The 27,670-nt window shown below is 41.9% G+C and overlaps 1 long non-coding RNA gene across 1 annotated transcript; it reads right to left on the bottom strand.

Annotated features, from left to right (window-relative positions):
- Positions 1–23,857: 23,857 nt before the first annotated feature.
- LOC139830735 (uncharacterized) lies at positions 23,858–27,214 on the bottom strand. The gene is made up of 3 exons (XR_011744129.1): positions 26,685–27,214; positions 25,449–25,555; positions 23,858–24,237 (listed from the first exon to the last, which is right to left on the bottom strand). It is a non-coding gene; the product is annotated as an uncharacterized lncRNA (long non-coding RNA).
- Between the last annotated feature and the right edge of the window lie 456 nt (positions 27,215–27,670).

Below are 27,670 nucleotides of genomic sequence, written 5' to 3'. Positions count from 1 at the left end.
GAAATATTGAAGAAACACCGAGGAGCTATTGGCTACACTCTTGATGACTTGAAGGGGATTTCTCCCTCTATTTGCCAACATGCCATTAATATGGAAGATGATGCAAAGCCTGTTGTTGAACATCAGCGTCGTCTAATTCCTAAGATGAAGGATGTGGTAAGAAATGAGGTATTAAAACTTCTTGAAGCTGGTATTATATATCCTATTGCTGATAGTAGATGGGTTAGTCCTGTGCATTGTGATCCTAAGAAAGGAGGAATGACTGTTGTACCTAATGATAATGATGAGCTCATACCTCAAAGAGTAGTTGTAGGGTATAGAATGTGCATTGATTATCGAAAAGTTAATAAGGTTACTAAGAAAGATCATTACCCTTTACCTTTTATTGATCAAATGTTAGAAAGGTTGTCTAAAAATACTCATTTTTGTTTTCTTGATGGATATTCTGGGTTTTCACAAATTGCTGTTAAAACTAAGGATCAAGAGAAAACCACTTTCACTTGTCCCTATGGAACTTATGCTTATAGACGCATGCCTTTTGGTTTATGTAATGCTCCTGCTACTTTTCAAAGATGCATGTCTGCTATCTTTCGTGGGTTTTGCGAGAATATTGTAGAGGTATTCATGGATGATTTTTCTGTCTATGGAAATTCTTTTGATAATTGCTTGCGGAACCTCGATAAAGTTTTGCAGAGATGTGAAGAAACTAACCTTGTTCTTAATTGGGAGAAATGCCACTTTATGGTTAATGAAGGAATTGTATTGGGACATAAAATTTCCGAGAGAGGTATTGAAGTTGATAGAGCTAAAGTTGAAGCAATTGAGAAGATGCCCTATCCCAGGGATGTTAAAGGTATTCGTAGTGTTCTTGGTCATGCTGGGTTTTATAGGAGATTTATTAAAGACTTCTCCAAGATTTCAAAACCTCTTACTAATCTTCTTCAAAAAGATGTACCTTTTGTTTTTGTGATGATTGTAAGGAAGCTTTTGAAACTCTAAAGAAAGCCTTAACAACTGCTCCTATAGTTGAACCTCCTGATTGGAACTTACTTTTTGAAATTATGTGTGATGCTAGTGATTTTGCTGTAGGCGCTATTCTTGGACAGCGAGTAGATAAAAAATTGAATGTTATTCATTATGCTAGTAAAACCCTTGATGCTGCTCAAAGAAATTATGCTACTACTGAAAAAGAATTGTTAGCTGTAGTCTTTGCTTGTGATAAGTTTAGATCTTATATTGTTGATTCTAAAGTTACAATTCATACTGATCATGCTGCAATTAGATACCTAATGCAAAAGAAAGATGCTAAGCCAAGGCTTATTAGATGGGTACTTCTGTTGCAAGAATTTGATTTACATATTATAGATAGGAAAGGTGCTGATAATCCTGTTGCTGATAATTTGTCTAGATTGGAAAATATTGCTTATGATCCTGTTCCTGTTAATGATAGTTTTCCAAATGAACAATTGGCTGTAATAAAGGTGAGCTCGCGAGATAGCCCTTGGTATGCTGATTATGCTAACTTTATTGTTTCCAAGTACTTGCCTCCAACCTTTTCAGGCCAGCAAAGGAGGAAATTCTTTTATGACTTGAGGCATTATTTTTGCGATGACCCACACTTATATAAAGAAGGAGTGGATGGTATTCTGCGAAGATGTGTTCCCGAATATGAACAACAAGAGATATTGAGTAAATGTCATGGTAGTGCTTATGGAGGACATCACACCGGAGATAGAACCGCGCAAAAGGTTTTACAATCAGGTTTTTATTGGCCAACTCTCTTCAAAGATGCAAGGAAGTTTATTTTATCTTGTGATGAATGTCAAAGGGTTGGTAATATCTCCAGACGCAATGAAATGCCTATGAATTATACTCTTGTTATTGAACCATTCGATTGTTGGGGATTTGACTTCATGGGACCTTTCCCCTCTTCAGAAGGTAACACTCATATACTTGTTGCTGTTGATTATGTTACTATATGGGTGGAAGCCATACCTACAAAAAGTGCTGATGGTGAGACCTCTTTAAGAATGCTTTTAGATATTAATTTTCCTAGATTTGGAGTTCCTAGATATCTTATGACTGATGGAGGTTCTCATTTTATTCATGGTGGTTTTAGAAAAACTCTTGCTAAATATGGTATTAATCATAGAATTGCTTCCGCTTATCATCCTCAAACTAGTGGGCAAGTAGAATTATCAAATAGAGAGATTAAATCTATCTTGCAAAAGACTGTTAATAAATCTAGAAAGAATTGGGCTAGTAAATTGAAGGAAGCACTATGGGCTTATAGAACTGCTTATAAAAATCCCATGGGTATGTCACCGTATAAAATGGTCTATGGAAAAGCTTGTCATTTACCTTTAGAACTAGAGCACAAAGCTTATTGGGCTGTAAGAGAACTAAATAAAGATCCTAAACTAGCCGGTAAGAAGAGATTGCTACAATTGAGTTTTCTAGATGAATGGAGAAGTGAAGCTTATGAAAATGCTAAACTCTTTAAAGAGAAAGTTAAGAAATGGCACGATAAAAGAATTATCAAAAGAGAATTTAATATTGGGGATAAAGTCCTATTGTATCGGTCTCGTCTCAGATTCTTTGCAGGGAAATTACTCTCGAAATGGGAAGGACCATATGTCATTGAGGAGGTGTATCGTTCAGGAGAAATTAAAATTAGCTCTCTCCAAGGCGATGCCACACAAGTGGTGAATGGACAAAGACTCAAGCATTATATCTCAGGTGATTCTTATAATGAAGATGTTGATGTTATTCGAGTGGAAACTCCGGAGGCTTTTATCAAAGGTCAAATTGACAGTCCGGCAGAGTTCGATTTTGAATAGGTAACAGTACTGGTAATAAAAAGTTCGCGTTTTACTTTCCGAACAATGTTTTTTATTTTTTTGGAAAATATGAAAAATTACGAGATCGAAATGGAGTGGAGGAGACGCACGAGGGCGTGCCCCCATAGGCCAGCGCGGGCCCCATCCTGGCCACGCCGCCCTATGAGGTGTGCCCCTCGTGGCCCCTCTCCGACTCTGGTTCGACCTGGTACTTTCCTTATGTCGTAAAAATTCCTGATATATAATCCTCCGGACCCCTGGAGGTCCGTATATCGTTTTCTCGACGTGTTTTGTTTCGAGCTTGTAAGAGCAAAATTCATACCCCAAGTTTTGTGTGTTTGATGACAACACTTGAGTAATCTCACCGTGTGCCTTGAGTGTCATTGTGAGATTTGCAAGTACACGGTGACCTCGCCGGACGCGTCAAGATCAGAAGACTGAAGCGTAGTTGATAGGTTTTCCGGTTTTGTGTGCGTTTAGCGAGGTAACAAAGTTGGAGAGAAAAAGGGAAGAAAACCAGTTTTAGCCAGGCCGGTACTACCGGTACCTGTAGCGGTAGTACCGCTACCCCTATAGATACCGCCCTCGGTACCGCTCTGAGTTCTTCTGTGAATTCGTCCCCCAGAACAAGTAGCGGTACCCCTGCAGTACCTGGGGCGGTAGTACCGCTCACGAGCGGTAGTACCGCTCACGGTACCGCTCGAGGTACCGTAACGCGTTACGGTAGTACCGCCCTGGTACCGCTCTGGTACCGCTCTTGTACCGCTTCGAGTCCAGTAAGGTCTGGACCCTATTGCGGTACCACGAGCGGTACCGCGGGCGGTAGTACCGCTCTGTGTCCTTTGACCAGATCTGGGGGGATTTCGAACTCAGGGCGGTAGTACCGCTTGCACCAAAGCGGTAGTACCGCTTAGGCCAAAACTAGACATAACAGTTGGATTTGGAGGAGCCTATTTAAGGGCCCCTTCTTCCCCACCCGATTTTAGCTCTTCCCCTTCTCTCTCCTCCATTGTTGCTGAGCTTAATCCTTGAGGATCTCCTTCCCCCTCCAACCAATCTTGCCCTAATTTTGAGGATAGGTGGAGGAGACCCCGATCTATAGTTCTACCAAGAGAGATTTCACAAATACTAGCTATTCCTTAGTGGATCTTGGTGGTAGGGTTCCTTTAGTGGATCTTGGAGAAGAGTTCCTTTGGTGGAGCATTGGGGAGTTCCTTTGGTGGAGCCTTGGAGAGTTTCTTGGTGGAGCCTTGGAGAGTTTCTTGGTGGAGCATTGGAGGAGTTCCTATGGTGGAGCATTGGTGATGGGTTCCTATGGTGGAGCATTGGAGATGAGCAGCTATGGAGTCTAGCTTGGTGATGTACTAGCTCCATAGGGTGTTGGGAGCATCCTTGTGTGTGTGGAGCTCGCCCCAACCTTGTGAAGGAATCACCGCCTCGACCGGTGCCTTAGTGGAAGAGGGAGAGCACCTCCGTGGAGCTCTCTCGAGGAAGAGGGTGAGGCCTTCCTTCGTGGTGTGGCCGCCTAGTCTCTTGTGTGAGACTAGCACCTCCTCAACGCAGACGTACCTCCTTTAGTGGAGGGAACTGCGGGAAACAAACCTCGACTCGCCTCGCACCCCCGGTTGTCTCGCTCCTTACTTTTACTATCTTGTTGATTCCTTTACTTGTTGCACATGCTCTAGCTTCATTGTAGGATCACCCCCATTGCTAAAAGTCACACCTTTACCTTCCGTTGCATAAAACTTGAAAAAGACTAAAAATTGCCGTAGCGCCATTCACCCCCCTCTTGTTCGCTACGATCCGTTCAAGTGGTATCAGAGCGAGGTTTTCTTGCTCGGGCTTTACCGCCTAAGAAATGGCCGAACAAGAGACGGTTGTGAATGGGTCACCTTCCCTTGAGCCACCCGCTCCATCATCTCCCATCGATAGCACTATGGCTACGTTGGATGATCTCAAGAAATTGGAGTCATCCATCGTTGCCCAAATGAAGGCGATGATGATGGAGTTGGTGGTTCAAAAACCAAACCCTCCACAAATAGCAAGTGCCGAGGTTCCGCCACCAAAAGCTAACACCCTTCCTCTTGTTGATTTTGTCGCGGAAGCGACAAAAGGATGGGGTTGGGGATACCGGCACTTCATCAAAAGGGAAGGATGATGACACACCGGTAGCGGAACGTCAAGGGGGTTATCATGCGGTGCCACCACCAAATGATTACACCATCAACGTTCCGATACCGATGCCGCATATCTTGTCGCATGGTTCTCCACCGTTACTCGAGTCAAACAACTTTGAGAATTGGCAATTCTTAATGCGTTCACATATGCGCAGTGCTTCTACCGAGCTTTGGCGTATCATTGAGGAGGGCTATTCACCACGAGATCCCAAGAAGATGACAAGAAGAGATGTGGTGGATGACCAACTCAACGCCACCGCCATCAACATGATTCATATGGCCATCTCCCCCAAGGACCGCGCTCATATCCGCTCGATCAAGACCGCCAAGGAAGCATGGGACAAACTTGAGAAGCTCTTCCTCGGCAATGCAAGCATCCAAAGCTCTCGTTTTGATGAAGTGAACAACATGGCCGACAATTTCGTCATGATTGAAGGAGGGACCCCCGAAGAGATGTATCGGCGCCTCATCGCTCTTGCCGTACAAATGCAAGATCTTGGAGCAACGTTCGTGGATGACCATTGGGTCAAGCGCAAGTTCTACAACGCTCTCCTCCCTTATGAGGAAGTGAAGTTGACGGCCATCCGCCAAAACGCCTCTTTCCGTGCTATGACATCCGATGAAGTCCTTAGCGAAGTCATCGCTTTGGACATCTCCAAGAAGAATGCGGAGGATCTTGTTGCTCGCGCCCACAACTCCCGCAAGCCCAACCTCGCATTGAAGATGAGGGTGCATGAAGCTAGTGAAAGTGATGAGGATCCCGTTGAGTGGGGTTCGGATGATCTCAAGTTCAACTACCATGAGCACATGGCTCTCGCCGCCAAGAAGTTTTGGGACGGAAACATGTCACCAAGCACAAGACCAAGAAGATCACGTGATTCTCCAAGAAGACCCTCCAAGAGCCCAAGAGAAAGGACAAGGGGAAGAACATGCTACAATTGCGGCGACAAAAATCATTTTGTCGCGGATTGTACGTTTGAGAGAAGAGAAGATCATGGTGGAAGGCTTATCCCAAAGGATAGGTACAAGCCACACTCCAAAGGATTCTCCAAGTTCTCCCCAAGGTCCGATGACGACAAGGTCTCCTCCAACAAGAAGCCTAGAGCCTTCATCATCCGTGAAGAGTACACCTCCGATGAAGATGGGGAGCATGAGGACAAGCACTCCAACAAGGAAGGAGAGGGAGTGGCCGCCATCGCCATTACCACTCCCTCTACCTCCCTCTTCGACTCTCCTAATGAGAACCTCACCACCAACAATGCACGGTGTCTCATGGCAAAGGTATCCACGGAGGTAAAGTCCCCTTCCAAACCATCATCCTCTACTAATGCCTCATATATTGATGATGCCACTAGTCTCACCGTTAAACGTGAGATTATGGGTTTGGATTCCTTGGATTCTTTTCTCACTAACATGAAGGGGGACACCAAGATTCATGTTGGGGCTCTCTTAGCCCAACTTGGTGCGGCACAAGATCTTATCGAGAAGAGGGAGAAGTTGGAGAGGGAAGCGGCCTATGAGCTTGCCAATCTCAAGGAGGAGCTCGATGATGAAAGGAATCTTCGCATGTCTCTTGAAGCTAGTGTCATTGTGCTTGAAGACAAGAATGAGGCTATTGTTTCAAGTCTCACCAAGGATCGAGACCATGCTCTTGAGTTAGTTGGTGACCTCAAGAAGAAGATGCTCTTGCTCGAGGAAGGCAACAAAGCTAAAGACGATGAAGACCCCGATTCTTCCCATGATGAGCTTGTGGATCAAGTTACTTCCTTGAGGAGGCACAATGCCCACCTCTTGGAAGTCAATGCTCTTCAAGAAGAAGCCTTGGATGAGTACTATCGCTTGTTCAAGGAGAAGACTGATACGTCCAATTTGCATCACTATTTTATATCATAATTTGCTGTTATTCATTGATATATTTCATATTTGGAGATAATACTTATGTTATTTCATCTATTTTGCATGTTTCATGATTATTGGAGGATCGCGCACCGGAGCTAGGATTCTGCTGGAAAAAGCGCCGTCAGAATGCAATATTTCGGAAGATCAACAGTTGACGGAAATTACACGAAAAATCCTATTTTTCCAGAAGACGAAGTGAGCCAGAAGGGGAAGCCGAGGGGACCCGAGGTGGGCCCACCCCATAGGCCGGCGAGGCCCAAGGCCTGGCCGCGCCGCCCTGTGAGGAGGGGGCCCACAACCCCCTCTCTCCTCCTTTTCTTCGCGTATGCCTTCGTCCCAAAAACCTAAGCTCTAGGGGGTACCTCGCGAAGAGACACAGCCGCCTCTGCGGGGCGGAGAACACCAGAGAGAAAAGAGCTCTCCGGCAGGCTGAGATCCGCCGGGGAAATTCCCTCCCGGAGGGGGAAATCGACGCCATCGTCACTGTCATCGAGCTGGACATCATCTCCATCACCATCATCATCATCTTCGTCATCATCACCGCCGTCTCCACTGCTGCACATCGTCACCGCTGTAACAATTTGGGTTTGATCTTGATTGTTTGATAGGGGAAACTCTCCCGGTGTTGATTTCTACTTGTTATTGATACTATTGAGTGAAACCGTTGGACCAAGGTTTATGTTCAGATTGTTATTCATCATCATATCACCTCTGATCATGTTCCATATGATGTCTCGTGAGTAGTTCGTTTAGTTCTTGAGGACATGGGTGAATTCTAAATGTTAGTAGTGAAGTATGGTTGAGTAATATTCAATGTTATGATATTTAAGTTGTGGTGTTATTCTTCTAATGGTGTCGTGTGAACGTCGACTACACTACACTTCACCTTTATGGGCCTAGGGGAATGCATCTTGTACTCGTTTGCCGATTGCGGGGTTGCCGGAGTGACAGAAACCTAAACCCCCGTTGGTATATCGATGCAGGAGGGATAGCAGGATCTCAGAGTTTAAGGCTGTGGTTAGATTTATCTTAATTACTTTCTTGTAGTTGCGGATGCTTGCAAGGGGTATAATCACAAGTATGTATTAGTCCTAGGAGGGGCGGTACATTAGCACAGGTTCACCCACACAACACTTATCAAAACAATGAAGATTAATTAGCCTTATGTAGTGAAAGCATTAGACTAAAATCTCGTGTGTCCTCGAGAACGTTTGGTCATTATAAGTAAACAAACCGGCTTGTCCTTTGTGCTAAAAGGGTTTGGGCCACTCGCTGCAATTGTTACTCTCGCACTTTACTTACTCGTACTTTATTCATCTGTTACATCAAAACCCCCTGAATACTTATCTGTGAGCATTTACAGTGAATCCTTCACCACAACTGCTTGTCAACACCTTCTGCTCCTCGTTGGGATCGACATTCTTACTTATCGAAGATACTACGATACACCCCCTATACTTGTGGGTCATCAAGACTATTTTCTGGCGCCGTTGCCGGGGAGTGAAGCGCTATTGGTAAGTGGAATTGGTAAGGGAAATCTCTACTGTTTGTGCTGATTTTATTTCTGTCTGCTGCTATAATTCATTATGGAGAGATCTTCTCTTGAGTGTTTATTTGGGAAATCTAGTACTACTCCAAAGGTAGTGGATGAGGCGCCAGGTGAGGAAGAAATACCATACAAAATACCTATGAAAATTATTGAACGTGTAGTGGATAACCGATATACAGGGGATGGAACTGTCCACCCAGGAGATCATTTACTGTTCTTACATGAATTATGCGGTTTATTCAAGTGTGCAGGTATAGCTATGGATGAAGTGAGGAAGAAACTATTCTCTATATCGCTGTCTGGTAAAGCGGCGCATTGGTATAAATTACTGGATAATGGGGATTCTCTTGAATGGAATGATATTGTGCCCCGGTTTTATTCTAAGTTCTATCCTCCAAGTGAAATTCACAAAGATCGGAACCGCATATATAATTTTTGGCCTCATGATGGAGAGAGTATTGCCCAAGCGTGGGGGAGATTGAAGTCTTTAATGCTCAAATGCCCCATTCATGAGCTTCCTGGTAATGTTATTATTGATAATTTCTATGCAAGACTTTCTTTTGAAGAAAAGACCTTGCTGGATACTTCTTGTTCTGGATCATTCATGCGCAATAAGGAAGAGTTTAAAAGGGACCTTCTTAATCGGATCCAGGAGAATACCGAAGGATGGGAGAACGACAAAGATAGAGAATCAGGTATAAATTATGATTATAAATGCATTGAAGCTTTTATGGATACTGATAAATTTCGTAATATGAGTGCTACTTATGGTCTTGATTCTCAAGTTGCTGCAAATCTTTATAAAGCTTTTGCCTCTCATTATGAATTGCCTAAGAAGAATTTTGATAAGTATCATGAACCGTATAAAGATAAAATTGATTCATCTATAAATAAATGTGTTGTAGTTGAAACTGTTGATTATGTTATTCCTGAGGTTTATATTGAAAAAACTCCTTTTCCTGCTAAAATGAAGGAACCTATAGAACCTGAAGAACAAATAAAAGTTGAACCTGCTGTTGCAATAGTTAAAGATCTTGTGACTGAAAATGTGGAGGATGGTCATATTATTTTCTGTGAAGATGCTTCCAATATTGTTTCACATCCTAATAAGTCCAAGCAAGCTAGTGTTCCTATGCTATCTGTTAGAATTGGTGATCATTGTTATTATGGTTTATGTGATATTGGTGCAAGTATTAGTGCTATTCCTTATGAGCTTTACACGGAGATTATGCACGAAATTGGTTCTTGTGAACTTGAAGATATTGATGTGGTTATTTGGCTGGCTAATAGAGAAACTATTTCTCCAATTGGTATTGTTCGAGATGTGGAAGTTCTATGTGGTAAGATTAAATATCCTGCTGACTTTTTGGTACTTGGTTCTGCTGCTAGTAAATATTGTCCTATCATTTTTGGTAGACCTTTTCTAAATACTTGTGGAGCTATTATAGATTGCAAGAAAGAGAAAATTTTGACTAAATTTGCTGGTGAATCTTATGAGTTTAACTTCTCTAAATTTGCCAAAACTCCTTATAAAATTGATCCGCCTAATAATGACTTTAAAGTTGAACAGTGTGCATCTATTGCTCTTGCTCCTAATAATCCTTTGCAGCAACATTTGGAGAATAGTGAGAGTGAAGTTTTTAGGGAAGAAAGAGATGAGCTTGATGAAATTTTCCTTCGTCAACCTATTCTTAAGCATGATTTACCGGTGGAAGATCTGGGTACAACACCACCACCAAAGGAAGATCCTGTCTTTGATTTAAAACCATTGCCTGATAATCTTAAATATGCTCATATTGATGATAAGAAAATATATCCTGTTATTATTAGTTCTAAGCTTTTAGAGTTTGAAGAAGAAAGGTTATTGGAAGTATTGAAGAAACACCGAGGTGCTATTGGCTATACTCTCGATGATTTGAAGGGGATTTCTCCTTCCATTTGCCAACACGCCATTAATATGGAAGATGATGCGAAGCCTGTTGTTGAACCTCAGCGTCGTCTAATTCCTAAGATGAAGGATGTGGTAAGAAATGAGGTATTAAGACTTCTTGAAGCTGGTATTATATATCCTATTGCTGATAGTAGATGGGTTAGTCCTGTGCATTGTGTTCCTAAGAAAGGAGGAATGACTGTTGTGCCTAATGATAATGATGAGCTCATACCTCAAAGAGTAGTTGTAGGGTATAGAATGTGCATTGATTATCGAAAAGTTAATAAAGTTACTAAGAAAGATCATTACCCTTTGCCTTTTATTGATCAAATGTTAGAAAGGTTATCTAAAAATACCCACTTTTGCTTTCTTGATGGTTATTCTGGGTTTTCACAAATTGCTGTTAAAACTAAGGATCAAGAGAAAACCACTTTCACTTGTCCCTATGGAACTTATGCTTATAGACGTATGCCTTTTGGTTTATGTAATGCTCCTGCTACTTTTCAAAGATGCATGTCTGCTATTTTTCATGGTTTTTGCGAGAGTATTGTGGAGGTATTCATGGATGATTTTTCTGTCTATGGGAATTCTTTTGATAATTGCTTGCGGAACCTCGATAAAGTTTTGCAGAGATGTGAAGAAACTAACCTTGTTCTTAATTGGGAGAAATGCCACTTTATGGTTAATGAAGGAATTGTATTGGGACATAAAATTTCCGAGAGAGGTATTGAAGTTGATAGAGCTAAAGTTGAAGCAATTGAGAAGATGCCCTATCCCAGGGATGTTAAAGGTATTCGTAGTGTTCTTGGTCATGCTGGGTTTTATAGGAGGTTTATTAAAGACTTCTCCAAGATTTCAAAGCCTCTTACTAATCTTCTTCAAAAAGATGTACCTTTTGTTTTTGATGATGATTGTAAGGAAGCTTTTGAAACTCTAAAGAAAGCCTTAACAACTGCTCCTATAGTTGAACCTCCTGATTGGAATTTACCATTTGAAATTATGTGTGATGCTAGTGATTTTGCCGTAGGAGCTGTTCTTGGACAGCGAGTAGATAAAAAATTGAATGTTATTCATTATGCTAGTAAAACTCTTGATGCTGCTCAAAGAAATTATGCTACTACTGAAAAAGAATTGTTAGCTGTAGTCTTTGCTTGTGATAAGTTTAGATCTTATATTGTTGATTCAAAAGTTACAATTCATACTGATCATGCTGCAATTAGATACCTTATGCAAAAGAAAGATGCTAAGCCAAGGCTTATTAGATGGGTACTTCTGTTGCAAGAATTTGACTTACATATTGTAGATAGGAAAGGTGCTGATAATCCTGTTGCTGATAATTTGTCTAGATTGAAAAATATTGCTTATGATCCTGTTCCTGTTAATGATAGTTTTCCAAATGAACAATTGGCTGTAATAAAGGTGAGCTCGCGAGATAGTCCTTGGTATGCTGATTATGCTAACTTTATTGTTTCCAAGTACTTGCCTCCAACCTTTTCAGCTCAGCAAAGGAGGAAATTCTTTTATGACTTGAGGCATTATTTTTGGGATGACCCACACTTATATAAAGAAGGAGTGGATGGTATTCTGCGAAGATGTGTTCCCGAATATGAACAACAAGAGATATTAAGTAAATGTCATGGTAGTGCTTATGGAGGACATCACGCCGGAGATAGAACTGCACAAAAGGTTCTACAATCAGGTTTTTATTGGCCAACTCTCTTCAAAGATGCAAGAAAGTTTATTTTATCTTGTGATGAATGCCAAAGGGTTGGAAATATCTCCAGACGCAATGAAATGCCTATGAATTATACTCTTGTTATTGAACCGTTCGATTGTTGGGGATTTGACTTCATGGGACCTATTCCCTCTTCGGAAGGTAACACTCATATACTTGTTGCTGTTGATTATGTTACTAAATGGGTGGAAGCCATACCTACAAAAAGTGCTGATGGTGAGACCTCTTTAAGAATGCTTTTAGACATTATTTTTCCTAGATTTGGAGTTCCTAGATATATTATGACTGATGGAGGTTCTCATTTTATTCATGGTTTTTTAGAAAAACTCTTGCTAAATATGGTATTAATCATAGAATTGCTTCCGCTTATCATCCTCAAACTAGTGGGCAAGTAGAATTATCAAATAGAGAGATTAAATCTATCTTGGAAAAGACTGTTAATAAAACTAGAAAGAATTGGGCTAGTAAATTGAAGGAAGCACTATGGGCTTATAGAACTGCTTATAAAAATCCCATGGGAATGTCACCTTATAAAATGGTTTATGGGAAAGCTTGTCATTTACCTTTAGAACTAGAGCACAAAGCTTATTGGGCTGTTAGAGAATTAAATAAAGATCCTAAACTTGCCGGTAATAAGAGGTTGCTACAATTGAGTTCTCTAGATGAATGGAGAAGTGAAGCTTATGAAAATGCTAAACTCTTTAAAGAGAAAGTTAAGAAATGGCATGATAGAAGAATTATCAAAAGAGAATTTAATATTGGGGATAAAATCCTATTGTATCGGTCTCGTCTCAGATTCTTTGCAGGGAAATTACTCTCGAAATGGGAAGGACCATATGTTGTTGAGGAGGTGTATCGTTCAGGAGCAATTAAAATTAGCTCTCTCCAAGGCAATGCCACACAAGTGGTGAATGGACAAAGACTCAAGCATTATATCTCAGGTGATTCTTATAATGTAGATGTTGATGTTATTCGAGTGGAAACACCGGAGGCTTTCATCAAAGGTAAAATTGACAGTCCACCAGAACTCGACTTTGAATAGGTAACAGTAGAGGTAATAAAAAGTTCGCGACTTACTTTCCGAACAATATTTTTGCTGTTTTTGGAAAATATGAAAAATTACGAGATCGAAACGGAGTGGAGGAGACGCACGAGGGCGTGCCCCCATAGGCCGGCGCGGGCCCCAGTCAGGCCGCGCCGCCCTATGAGTTGGCCGCCTCGTCGCCTCTTTCCGACTCCGGTTCGACCTGGTACTTTCCTTGTGACATAAAAATTCCTGCTATATAATCCCCCGGACCCCTGGAGGTCCGTATATCGTTTTCTCGACGTGTTTTGTTTCGAGCTGTTTCTGCCAGGATCTGTTTTCAATCTAGAAGCACCATGGTCTCCAAGAACAAGGGCAAGGGGCTTTCGGATGAAGATATTCAATATCCCGAGTGGAAAGAGGTGGACGAGAGCGTCAAGGAAGAAGATGAAGAAGAAGTGAAGGAAGACTCGCGCGCATACCCGCGTGCTACCATCGCAAGCATCGAGGTGGTGGATAACCCTTTTAGTGCAAACAGGAGCGCAAGAATTCGCACCGGAGGAAGGGTTCCACGTCATTACCTAGCTCCAAAGACATCTTCTTCAGGCACTTACCATCCCTTCCGCAATCTAATTTACAATAGTCAAATTGAAAGGACTCCCAAGGCAGCATTGCCTTGCAATTGGGATATAGATCGTTCTAACACTGCAGGAAGGACGAAGCCTGAAGCTGAAGGGTGGGGAAATAACTCCAAGAATTGGGACTCGCCGTCGGACGTACTTCTTAATCGCATCGAGCACAATTCGGAGATGATCCGCAACCTCATGTACAAGATTGATGAACTTCAGGAGCTTGTTGAGAAGCTTGTCGAGAATTCATCACCACCATCGCCAAAGGAGTAATTCATCATCGGTATTGGCATCCCCTTGGTTTGTTCCAAGCTTGGGGGAGTGCCGCGGTATCACATCATCACTACCTTTTACTTTTTACTATCAAGTAGTGTCATATCATGAGTAGGGAAGTTATCATATAAGATGGGTTGCAGTGTGGAAGTGTCTCTCCTTTAGTTGGTTGTCTATGTATCCCTTGGTGTGAGTTATCGTTATGGAATATTAATGAGAAGTCTTATCATTTACATATTGCACATCTTATTTTAGTTTGCAATCTCTATTATATGATTGATCTTGATCTTAGTATTGGTATCACTTTGGGAGCATTGAATTAATCTATTTGGTTTTGGCAAACTTAGCATTGGTCAATAGCAACAACACTTTGAGGTTTAAGTAGAAAAATAAATACATGTAGTTGTTTCATTGCCTTCCTTTCTTGCTAGCTCATAGCTTATTATTCTGAAGTTAAAATTGTTTGTGCTTACAAGAAAGATGCATGATTGTTTCTATCACATGTATATTTGTTTGTTTCCTTCAACTCTTGTGCTTGCTAATTAACCCTGCTAGCCAAAGACCTGTACTGAGAGGGAATGCTTCTCGTGCATCCAAACCTCAACCCAAACCTACGCCATTTGTGTCCACCATATCTACCTACTACATGGTATTTCCTGCCATTCCAAGTAAATACTTCGTGTGCTACCTTTAAACAATTCAAAATTTACTATCTCTTATTTGTGTCAATGTTTTATAGCTCATGAGGAAGTATGTGGTGTTTATCTTTCAACCTTGTCATTTACTCTTGACGGACTTTCATAATGGACTAGTGGCACATCCGCTTATCCAATAATTTTGCAAAAAGAGCTGGCAACGGGGTTCCCAGTCCCAATTAATTAACTTTCATTAATAATTCTCTTCACATGTTTTGCTCTGATTCATCAGTAAGCAACTTAATTTTGCAAATAGACACTCCTCCATGGTATGAGATTGTTGGAAGGCACCCGAGGATTCGGTTAGCCATGGCTTGTGAAAGAAAAGGTTGGGAGGAGTGTCACCCTTAAATAAATAAAAACTAAAGTACATGTTTGAACAAAAGAGAAGAGGGATGATTTACCTTGCTGGTAGAAATAACGTCCTTCATGGGAGCCGCTCTTGAAAGTCTGGTTGGTGAGGTAGTTAGAGTGCCCACTACCATTCGTTGACAACAACAAACACCTCTCAAAACTTTACTTTTATGCTCTCTATATGATTTCAAAACTTGAAAAGCTCTAGCACATGATTTTATCCCTGCTTCCCTCTGCGAAGGGCCTGTCTTTTACTTTATGTTGAGTCAGTAAACCTATTTCCCTCCATCTCAAGCAAGCATTTGAGTAGTTGTGATCAAACCATTATATTGTGATTTGCTTCATCATGTCTTTTATTCTTCCTTGTTTAGTACAAGTTTTATCTGAATGAATATAGCTTTGAAAGTTATCAATGATTATTATGATTAAGTATGCAAGTTGTGCCATATAAACTTTAACATGAGAGCGTTGCTCTATATATAAGAATAACCTGTTAATTGTTCTCTGACCAAGAACGAAGTTTGCCATTACCAACTATGATTTCTTATGCACCTTTATTTGTGATTACCTTATACTTGTTTCAAGTTGAATTATATGAGGAAGATGTTTACTAGAATGTCTGGTGTGAATGAATATGATGCTTCTTGTCCGTATTTGATTTATCGACTCTTCACTCAATAAACATGTGGTCCTGTTTACCGAGTTCAGTTTCGCTTGGGGACAAGCGAAGTCTAAGCTTGGGGGGAGTTGATACGTCCAATTCGCATCACTATTTTATATCATAATTTGCTATTATTCATTGATATATTTCATATTTGGAGATAATACTTATGTTATTTCATCTATTTTGCATGTTTCATGATTATTGGAGGATCGCCCACCGGAGCCAGGATTCTGCTGGAAAAAGCGCCGTCAGAATGCAATATTTCGGAAGATCAACAGTTGACGGAAATTATACGAAAAATCCTATTTTTCCAGAAGACGAAGTGAGCCAGAAGGGGAAGCTGAGGGGACCCGAGGTGGGCCCACCCCATAGGCCGGCGCGGCCCAAGGCCTGGCCGCGCCGCCCTGTGAGGAGGGGGCCCACAGCCCCCTCTCGCCTCCTTTTCTTCGCGTACGCCTTCGTCCCAAAAACCTAAGCTCCAGGGGGTACCTCGCGAAGAGACACAGCCGCCTCTGCGGGGCGGAGAACACCAGAGAGAAAAGAGCTCTCCGGCAGGCTGAGATCCGCCGGGGAAATTCCCTCCCAGAGGGGGAAATCGACGCCATCGTCACCGTCATCGAGCTGGACATCATCTCCATCACCATCATCATCATCTTCATCATCATCACCGCCGTCTCCACCGCTGCACATCGTCACCGCTGTAACAATTTGGGTTTGATCTTGATTGTTTGATAGGGAAACTCTCCCGGTGTTGATTTCTACTTATTATTGACGCTATTGAGTGAAACCGTTGGACCAAGATTTATGTTCAGATTGTTATTCATCATCATATCACCTCTGATCATGTTCCATATGATGTCTCGTGAGTAGTTCGTTTAGTTCTTGAGGACATGGGTGAAGTCTAAATGTTAGTAGTGAAGTATGGTTGAGTAATATTCAATGTTATGATATTTAAGTTGTGGTGTTATTCTTCTAGTGGTGTCGTGTGAACGTCGACTACACGACACTTCACCTTTATTGGCCTAGGGGAATGCATCTTGTACTCGTTTGCCGATTGCGGGGTTGCCGGAGTGACAGAAACCTAAACCCCCGTTGGTATATCGATGCAGAAGGGATAGCAGGTGTGGCACCCCCGGGATCAGAGTTAGACAAATACCAGATCTTCGTCTGACATACGCCTAACCTAGAGCTCGGGAGACTACAGTGAGAGAATCGGTAACACAACAGTGACTCTACGACTCAAAAAGTAATACAAGCTCATAACTGAGCGAAGAACCAAAGTATTACAATCAGAGGTCACTGACCTGACATACATCAATCAACGGAAGCAAAGTTATGCTATTAGACATAGCAAGATAGCAAAAGGCCTAAGAGGCCAGGAGCATAACGGTGACGTCCCAGCCCATAGATTCCAGGCTGCCACCTGGGAACCCCAAGCTACTCGTCGATGTCGATATAGAAACCACCATCTGTTGGAGCGACTTCGTCTGAAACAAGAGCATGCAAAGCTGAGTACAGGGACTCAGCAAGACTTAGTACAACCTTTTAGCAAAGCGGGTATGCGGGCATTTCTGTGGAGCTTCTTTTGCGTAAAGCCAGTTTTCCTTTGTTAAACAAGAGGGAGAAGAAGTTCGACTACTTAGAACCTTTAAAAGGGGATAAGAGAGCGATAACTCTAGCTCTACTGATCATCATATTGTATCCACCAATCTTCATCATCTCGAACCACTATCCTCGGATTACCCCCTCAACACCCGGAGAAGGTATCCGTAAACACACATTGTTTGCCAAGTTTTACGATCAGGTTCAAGTTGTCTATGATCACAGAATCCATTCCCAAGTCGTCCGTAACCGTGGACACGGCTTTTCGAAAAGATTTAACCCTGCAGGGGTGCACAACTTTACCCACACGTGCCAACCGATTCTTAGTGCCAGTACATTAGCTCTCTTCCTTGGAAAGCCGGCAGAGAGTGGTTGACCACGACCTTTACCTTGCTGTTGCCGAGACCATGAGTCACGCGCTAAGGATTGTTCCGCCGTAACGGGTCAAGTCCCGAAGTCGGTCCTTAACGATGTGAGGCGAGGTGGGTTTCACCAGGGACTCTAACCCAAGCCACCTCGGCCACGCTTACCTACCTGTATGCTATGCACCTTTTCACAAACATTTTCAATGCATATGTCCAAATAACGCGCAAACTATGTGACTCATGGAATCTACTAGGCAAGATAGTGAGTCGAGAGGGTACCATAATAAGGCCTCGTGTGGTTGTACGCTCGGTCTTGGTTCAAGAGGCGAGAACTCGGTTCCTAGGGTCGGCAGAAACGAAACAACCCACCACATCCCAATGTGGCCTCTCGTCTGAGCCTTTAATCATGTTTATCATCATCATCTCTATACTTACCACGTCAACCTGTCATGCTAGATTCATTTCATTGTAAGGCTCCAGTCCGAAGACCGGAGTAGTAGCGTAACAAACTAAGCATGGCTAAGCATAAGAGATAAAGGCTCTCGCGACGCACACATGCCAAACCTAGTTATGCTAGGAGCAGTGGATCAGGGTATCGAGGCTACAAAGGTCGGACATGCAACAGATAGGGTAACTCTATCTATCGATAAAAGACAGTTGAATCGTATGCGATATGTAGGAACCACAGATAAAACATTTCGAAAACATAGATGAACCAGGTTAGGGCTTGCCTTTGTCCCTGACAAACCAATGTGGATCTTCGATGCATGCTTGACTTGTCGTCGGTGGACAATTATTGACCTTCGGTGTTGTCGATCTTCATCGTCTCGGACTCGTGCTATATCGATCGCGAAGAAGCAAATACCGGAAAGGGTAAAACAACAATCAACACATGGCATCGATGCAATGCGCATACAAGGATGATGATATGTCATATTAATGGAATTGAATAGACCCTAGGTGCATCGTCAATTTAAAGGGGTTCCGGCATCGGACACCGCCATATGAGAGGGGTGTATTAGGGTTCTCTAATAAGCTCCACATTTAATTGTTTCAAACATGTATGAAACATGGATAGGTAAATAGGAAATGTTTTTCTGATCGAATTGATATATAATTTTGTATTTTTCTGAATTTATATGAATTATTTATGGATTTTACAAGTTCAGATATTCTCTGAAAACGGAAAACAACAGATGCGAAAATTACTCTTTTAAACTCCCTGAACACCTCTCTCGAATTTTTTAGTAAGCACTCAGCTCAGAAGTTGAGTACTGTACTGAAGCTTTTAGACTAAAAAACCTGGGATAGAAACTAGTTTAACCATTAGGCCAAACTGATGCTTTTCATGGGCTTTAGCTCTTATTCTAAAAATTTGATCATAGACGTAGAGGTAGAACTAGTGCTCTGAGTGCTGACTTCTTTCTGCTGTTTGTTGAATTCAAATTAAGATGATCCAGTTTGGAAAGATATTTGCACATCAGTAAAGGGAGTTCAGCAGAGATGCAAATATTGGATGGATTCAAGAAAATACTGTCAGCTTGTTTCTTTGCTAGCAGGAAGAAGAGCTTCAGTGTAACTCAAGTCAGAAATGTGTACTTGCAACCATTTTGAAGCATTCTTTTACCTAACCTGACAATGAACTACAAGAACCGATCTCTCTCTGCTATGTTCTACTTAAACTGAAATCGTTTGCTGTAGCTCTCTTTCTCTTGCTGAAACTTTAACCACCACTGATTAAAATCTTCAGAGAACAAGATCAAAAGGTACCTAAAACTGAGAATGGATGCTACAGGAATCTTTGCTAAGAACGAGCCCTATCATGAATTAGACTATCTGATGTTTCTCTCTTTTCATCCAAAATACTTCTATTCCACCTCCAGGCATCAGTTCATCTCACAGGGAAAACAAGGAATGGATCTTGAACCAGAGAAACAAGTACTGGAGGCTTCACATACGAGTTGTACCTGTCTCAAATATGAAAAGGGTCAGATCGGAGATGTGGCTGGGTCTCTTCTTCTCCCCCTCCATGCATCCCCTGATGTCCTCCTTGCTCTGGTTCTCCTCTAAAACAGCGACTAGTCTGGGTCTTAATTACTCTTCAAGGCGCTGGTTCTCCTAGGTAGTCGCCATGATTGGAAAATGGTTCTTGGAGTGCTGAATGTTTTGATCGGCAATGGTGAGATGGGGAGATAACGATGGGTGTGGTGGTCTGATGTGTTGGAGACCTGGAGTGGGCAAGTACTAGTTGGTCACGTCTGCTCATGTCAAGTGTGGTTCTCACCTCTGGATATTTTGGATATATGGTACTGTAGCTTATATCTATCAACCAAAGATTGCTAGATATTTAGCTCTAGTAACTCATGTGTGCGGTGATATCTGCTAATTTTGTCTCTTCGACCCGACAAACTATATCTGAAACTATTTTGAAGACAGTTAAAATAGGAAATAAAATAGCCAATTTTTTAATGTGTTTTAAATTTTCCGCAATGTATGTTCTCGAGAGTTAAATAAAATGATGCATGTCATGCTCATGATGCACATTACAACTCCTATTTAGGATTAGTTAAAACAGGGATGTTACAACTCTATCCCCCTTACAAGAATCTCGTCCCCGAGATTCCTAAGGTAGGAAAAGAGAAAGTAACAAAGACTACACCGGTCTTCAACAAGCTTATCGATAGCAGGATGATCTTCTTTGTTGAAGAGGTTGATCCATGACACCATGAAGAACTCTTCATTTGCTTTCTTCACCCTAAAGGAAAGAGGGAATAACTCTGGATGGTGGATCTTTAAAAGATCGAGTATCTCATGATCAACTCATGTAAGGAGTGTTGAAAAACAACTCTGGAGCTAACAAACATGAAACACGTCAAGGTAACGGAGGAGACGGAAGAAGTTTCAAATTTTGATAGGCAATTGCTCCACGCTTGACAAGATTACAAAGGGATAAGATGGCGAGGGGTTAAACTGTCTTTGATACCATGACGAAGCACTCTTATAGAGGGTGACTCGTAGAAGCACAATTATATTGATTATCCAACGAGAGAAACTTTGGACTTCAAAATCATAGTCACTCTTTGGACAAGGATGATTGTTGCCTAAACAAGAGGTTGGGGCGTAGATGACTGACGAATTCACACAACGTGCAAATTGATTGGAACTTCAGATACAAACAACAGGAAGGGGAGGATCACTTGCTAGTCAAATGTCAATGATCACCGGGAGTAAAATTTCTCCTAACGGAGTGGTTGTCACCGGAGAAATGATTTCGAGGGATTGACCGAGAGATATTAAGCAACTCTGATTATACAGTTCTCCTTGATGTTCTAGGCACCAATATTAGGCTATTGACTAGCCTTCAATAGGTCATCAAGCGAATGTCAAGACTTCGGAATTGAAAAGCATCATAAGGGCAACTCCTAGAATAAGTCGCACAAGATCCTTATGGAGAGTGGTTATTCTTATTGCTTCAAGAATCTTGGCATTAGGTATTCCAACTAATTGTGTTAACCACGACATCAATCTTGTCGGATTTACAAAGAGACCTATCCCAAAAATCCTTGAGAAACACCAACCATCATTGCCGCTTGAGATTCAGCTTAGGTTAGGTGTAAAGATATTTCAGACTCATCATGTCCAATTAGAAATTTTCAACAGTTACCACTAAGGTAAAGTCGATAGATTCTCAAGATATGGACCACAATGTCAAGCTCAAAAAGATTGAGCTAGATTGCGTAACACATATGGATGCGACTGCCAAAGGCAATTGCGTGCATATGAATTTGCAATGTAACACAAGTGAGTCCTGATGGGGACATCAAAGAAGATATTGAAGCTCTTCAGCTGCTTCTCTTTTTTTTGAACAAACCAGTCAGTAGCTTAGTGTGCATAGAGGAATGTTTCAAGGAATGGAGGTAACAACCTTCCATCTAAAGAATAATTCGCACATGCCTGACCAACTTGGGATGCTTCCCGAGGAAAACAAAGGGAACTCGACGCAGATCCACGGCGACATCTTTCAGCAAATGCACGTGAACCAGAGAAGGTCACTTCCAACATCCAGAACACATACTTCGTGATGACACAAGGATGGTTCTCAAAACTTTCCAATATTAGTGCCAATTGTTCAATATGAACCTCTTTAAACATGGAGGAAATAAGAATATCATTGAGGGGCTCAATAACAAACTTATCAAGATACTCCAATGAGGAACTCATATTTTGCATGAACGAGGCAGAAGTATTGGTCAGATCAAAGGACATGAAGGTATACTCAGACGAGACACCATGAGTATAAGCATCATCAAGATAGTCCTTGGAACTGAGTTTGATTTGATGATAGCCCAAACTCAAATCAAATATGGGAAAGATAGCATATCCATAAAGGAGATACCTTCTGACTTCAACACAAACAACACTAGACATCCCTTTATGAAGGAACAAAGTTGGATAGACCTTTTGTCTTTCAACTCTCCAAGTTGTTGATTAAGCTATACCAACTAGTCCAGGGTTATCCAGCACGGCTCTTCGAGAAGGAGTAGTTGAACGAACCAACGTACTCATGAACTCGACAACACGGTCATGTAACAACATGGTGATACTCCTAGAAAGACAACTAGAATATCACGAACCACCGGTATATCACTGAATTCAAGAGGGGATCTTGCTTTACAAAGCAATATGATATGGTCTTGAGAGCTTCGGCATAAACCTAACTCTTTGACCGAAGATGTGCGCCTGAACGAATGGACTTGGCAGCACAATAAAACTTCACTTAATAATTGGCGAACCAATCCTGCTAAGAATGACACAAATGTCCTTGAATCTCGAAGCAATATCAATTGCTAAGAATCTCGGATAGCCACATCAATACAAACACCCCAACATTCCCAAGCACGTATAGCTCGGAGGTAGGGCAAGTAAAGACGTGCAAGAGAATCACTTCATCAATAAGGCCATGATACACAACACGACCTCATGATATAGAAGAGGTGATACTCCAAGGTAGAAACGAGACAAGCTCACGAGGCCTCTTAATCTGCGGAACACAACACTTTGACCAAGTCTTAGAAACAGACGAGGTAATGGAGTTTGTTTCTTCTGACATACTGAAGTGGAATGTCTTGAAGAACCACAAGAATAACATACATTTGGAAAACACCAATGCACATTTAGAACTTGTCTACTCACTAGCAGACAAAGGTTGGAAAGAAACTAAATAGGAGGAACACAATCAGGATCAGAATTCCTGAGATGTAGATGCACAAGTTAACACTCTTGGGAAACTCATGCTGGAAAGGGAGGTGTGGCAGAGTCACAGACATAGATGCGAGACTCACAAAGAGCACTCGTGTCGTGATCCATTTGTTTCAGTGAAAGAACCTCTGCGATAGCTAGTGGAAGGGAAAGACCTTTATTGCCGCAGTTCAACACGACAATAACCACAAGCTTGAAGGATAACTTGATTTGAATTCAGCCATCCTAATGTAATGTTTGAACATTAACACCAGTGTTCAATGGCATGGATCTTGGGTTAAAGGTCAGCTTCATGTACTAAGATTCATTAGAATCCAGCACAATCGGGGATCTTCGGTTCAAGTCCAAGGTTAAAAATCGAGAAAGGATTAACCACTAGATGAGTGACACGGAGGACACTGCTGAGGTAGTGATCACGGTGTAGCTTCTAGAAGCAATGCATAGCTTCCGAAGTACCCAAGAAAATAGAAAGGAGACATTCAAGGCGAAAGGAAAGCTCGAAGCCTAGAACAGAATTTTGTGGAACCCACAAAATAGAAAGGTCATGATGGAAGTAGATCTCTCTATTGAAACAAAACAAAGAGGAGGCAAAGAACACACACGACTCTAGAGAACTCTGCACTAGGTCAACTGGTTTAGAGACGTCATGCCCTTGAGGCACCTAAGTTTGAAAAACTAGAAGAGATAGAAAAACTTTCAAATCAACAGAAGGAAAGGCACCTTAGAATTAGAGCGATACCAGATAAGGAGTAAAAAGAAGCCTAATCAGATTTTCGAAAATACTTTTAGCTTTCAAATAGTTTTCACAAACACTAGACTCAACATCGACCAGTAGAAAGGGTTTTCCTACAGGCAGTCCTGCTCTGATACCAAAACCTGTGGCACCCCCGGGATCAGAGTTAGACAAATACCAGATCTTCGTCTGACATACGCCTAACCTAGAGCTCGGGAGACTACAGTGAGAGAATCGGTAACACAACAGTGACTCTACGACTCAAAAAGTAATACAAGCTCATAACTGAGCGAAGAACCAAAGTATTACAATCAGAGGTCACTGACCTGACATACATCAATCAACGAAAGCAAAGTTATGCTATTAGACATAGCAAGATAGCAAAAGGCCTAAGAGGCCAGGAGCATAACGGTGACGTCCCAGCCCATAGATTCCAGGCTGCCACCTGGGAACCCCAAGCTACTCGTCGATGTCGATATAGAAACCACCATCTGTTGGAGCGACTTCGTCTGAAACAAGAGCATGCAAAGCTGAGTACAGGGACTCAGCAAGACTTAGTACAACCTTTTAGCAAAGCGGGTATGCGGGCATTTCTGTGGAGCTTCTTTTGCGTAAAGCCAGTTTTCCTTTGTTAAACAAGAGGGAGAAGAAGTTCGACTACTTAGAACCTTTAAAAGGGGATAAGAGAGCGATAACTCTAGCTCTACTGATCATCATATTGTATCCACCAATCTTCATCATCTCGAACCACTATCCTCGGATTACCCCCTCAACACCCGGAGAAGGTATCCGTAAACACACATTGTTTGCCAAGTTTTACGATCAGGTTCAAGTTGTCTATGATCACAGAATCCATTCCCAAGTCGTCCGTAACCGTGGACACGGCTTTTCGAAAAGATTTAACCCTGCAGGGGTGCACAACTTTACCCACACGTGCCAACCGATTCTTAGTGCCAGTACATTAGCTCTCTTCCTTGGAAAGCCGGCAGAGAGTGGTTGACCACGACCTTTACCTTGCTGTTGCCGAGACCATGAGTCACGCGCTAAGGATTGTTCCGCCGTAACGGGTCAAGTCCCGAAGTCGGTCCTTAACGATGTGAGGCGAGGTGGGTTTCACCAGGGACTCTAACCCAAGCCACCTCGGCCACGCTTACCTACCTGTATGCTATGCACCTTTTCACAAACATTTTCAATGCATATGTCCAAATAACGCGCAAACTATGTGACTCATGGAATCTACTAGGCAAGATAGTGAGTCGAGAGGGTACCATAATAGGGCCTCGTGTGGTTGTACGCTCGGTCTTGGTTCAAGAGGCGAGAACTCGGTTCCTAGGGTCGGCAGAAACGAAACAACCCACCACATCCCAATGTGGCCTCTCGTCTGAGCCTTTAATCATGTTTATCATCATCATCTCTATACTTACCACGTCAACCTGTCATGCTAGATTCATTTCATTGTAAGGCTCCAGTCCGAAGACCGGAGTAGTAGCGTAACAAACTAAGCATGGCTAAGCATAAGAGATAAAGGCTCTCGCGACGCACACATGCCAAACCTAGTTATGCTAGGAGCAGTGGATCAGGGTATCGAGGCTACAAAGGTCGGACATGCAACAGATAGGGTAACTCTATCTATCGATAAAAGACAGTTGAATCGTATGCGATATGTAGGAACCACAGATAAAACATTTCGAAAACATAGATGAACCAGGTTAGGGCTTGCCTTTGTCCCTGACAAACCAATGTGGATCTTCGATGCATGCTTGACTTGTCGTCGGTGGACAATTATTGACCTTCGGTGTTGTCGATCTTCATCGTCTCGGACTCGTGCTATATCGATCGCGAAGAAGCAAATACCGGAAAGGGTAAAACAACAATCAACACATGGCATCGATGCAATGCGCATACAAGGATGATGATATGTCATATTAATGGAATTGAATAGACCCTAGGTGCATCGTCAATTTAAAGGGGTTCCGGCATCGGACACCGCCATATGAGAGGGGTGTATTAGGGTTCTCTAATAAGCTCCACATTTAATTGTTTCAAACATGTATGAAACATGGATAGGTAAATAGGAAATGTTTTTCTGATCGAATTGATATATAATTTTGTATTTTTCTGAATTTTTCTGAATTATTTATGGATTTTACAAGTTCAGATATTCTCTGAAAACGGAAAACAACAGATGCGAAAATTACTCTTTTAAACTCCCTGAACACCTCTCTCGAATTTTTTAGTAAGCACTCAGCTCAGAAGTTGAGTACTGTACTGAAGCTTTTAGACTAAAAAACCTGGGATAGAAACTAGTTTAACCATTAGGCCAAACTGATGCTTTTCATGGGCTTTAGCTCTTATTCTAAAAACTTGATCATAGACGTAGAGGTAGAACTAGTGCTCTGAGTGCTGACTTCTTTCTGCTGTTTGTTGAATTCAAATTAAGATGATCCAGTTTGGAAAGATATTTGCACATCAGTAAAGGGAGTTCAGCAGAGATGCAAATATTGGATGGATTCAAGAAAATACTGTCAGCTTGTTTCTTTGCTAGCAGGAAGAAGAGCTTCAGTGTAACTCAAGTCAGAAATGTGTACTTGCAACCATTTTGAAGCATTCTTTTACCTAACCTGACAATGAACTACAAGAACCGATCTCTCTCTGCTATGTTCTACTTAAACTGAAATCGTTTGCTGTAGCTCTCTTTCTCTTGCTGAAACTTTAACCACCACTGATTAAAATCTTCAGAGAACAAGATCAAAAGGTACCTAAAACTGAGAATGGATGCTACAGGAATCTTTGCTAAGAACGAGCCCTATCATGAATTAGACTATCTGATGTTTCTCTCTTTTCATCCAAAATACTTCTATTCCACCTCCAGGCATCAGTTCATCTCACAGGGAAAACAAGGAATGGATCTTGAACCAGAGAAACAAGTACTGGAGGCTTCACATACGAGTTGTACCTGTCTCAAATATGAAAAGGGTCAGATCGGAGATGTGGCTGGGTCTCTTCTTCTCCCCCTCCATGCGTCCCCTGATGTCCTCCTTGCTCTGGTTCTCCTCTAAAACAGCGACTAGTCTGGGTCTTAATTACTCTTCAAGGCGCTGGTTCTCCTAGGTAGTCGCCATGATTGGAAAATGGTTCTTGGAGAGCTGAATGTTTTGATCGGCAATGGTGAGATGGGGAGATAACGATGGGTGTGGTGGTCTGATGTGTTGGAGACCTGGAGTGGGCAAGTACTAGTTGGTCACGTCTGCTCATGTCAAGTGTGGTTCTCACCTCTGGATATTTTGGATATATGGTACTGTAGCTTATATCTATCAACCAAAGATTGCTAGATATTTAGCTCTAGTAACTCATGTATGCGGTGATATCTGCTAATTTTGTCTCTTCGACCCGACAAACTATATCTGAAACTATTTTGAAGACAGTTAAAATAGGAAATAAAATAGCCAATTTTTTAATGTGTTTTAAATTTTCCGCAATGTATGTTCTCGAGAGTTAAATAAAATGATGCATGTCATGCTCATGATGCACATTACAACTCCTATTTAGGATTAGTTAAAACAGGGATGTTACAGCAGGATCTCAGAGTTTAAGGCTGTGGTTAGATTTATCTTAATTACTTTCTTGTAGTTGCGGATGCTTGCAAGGGGTATAATCACAAGTATGTATTAGTCCTAGGAGGGGCGGTACATTATCACAGGTTCACCCACACAACACTTATCAAAACAATGAAGATTAATTAGCCGTATGTAGCGAAAGCATTAGACTAAAATCCCGTGTGTCCTCGAGAACGTTTGGTCATTATAAGTAAACAAACCGGCTTGTCCTTTGTGCTAAAAAGGATTGGGCCACTCGCTGCAATTGTTACTCTCGCACTTTACTTACTCGTACTTTATTCATCTATTACATCAAAACCCCCTGAATACTTGTCTGTGAGCATTT

This window comes from Lolium perenne, chromosome 4 (genome assembly GCF_019359855.2).
Source record: "Lolium perenne isolate Kyuss_39 chromosome 4, Kyuss_2.0, whole genome shotgun sequence".
NCBI lineage: Eukaryota > Viridiplantae > Streptophyta > Magnoliopsida > Poales > Poaceae > Lolium > Lolium perenne.
This window is presented reverse-complemented; position numbering and strand designations above follow the sequence as displayed.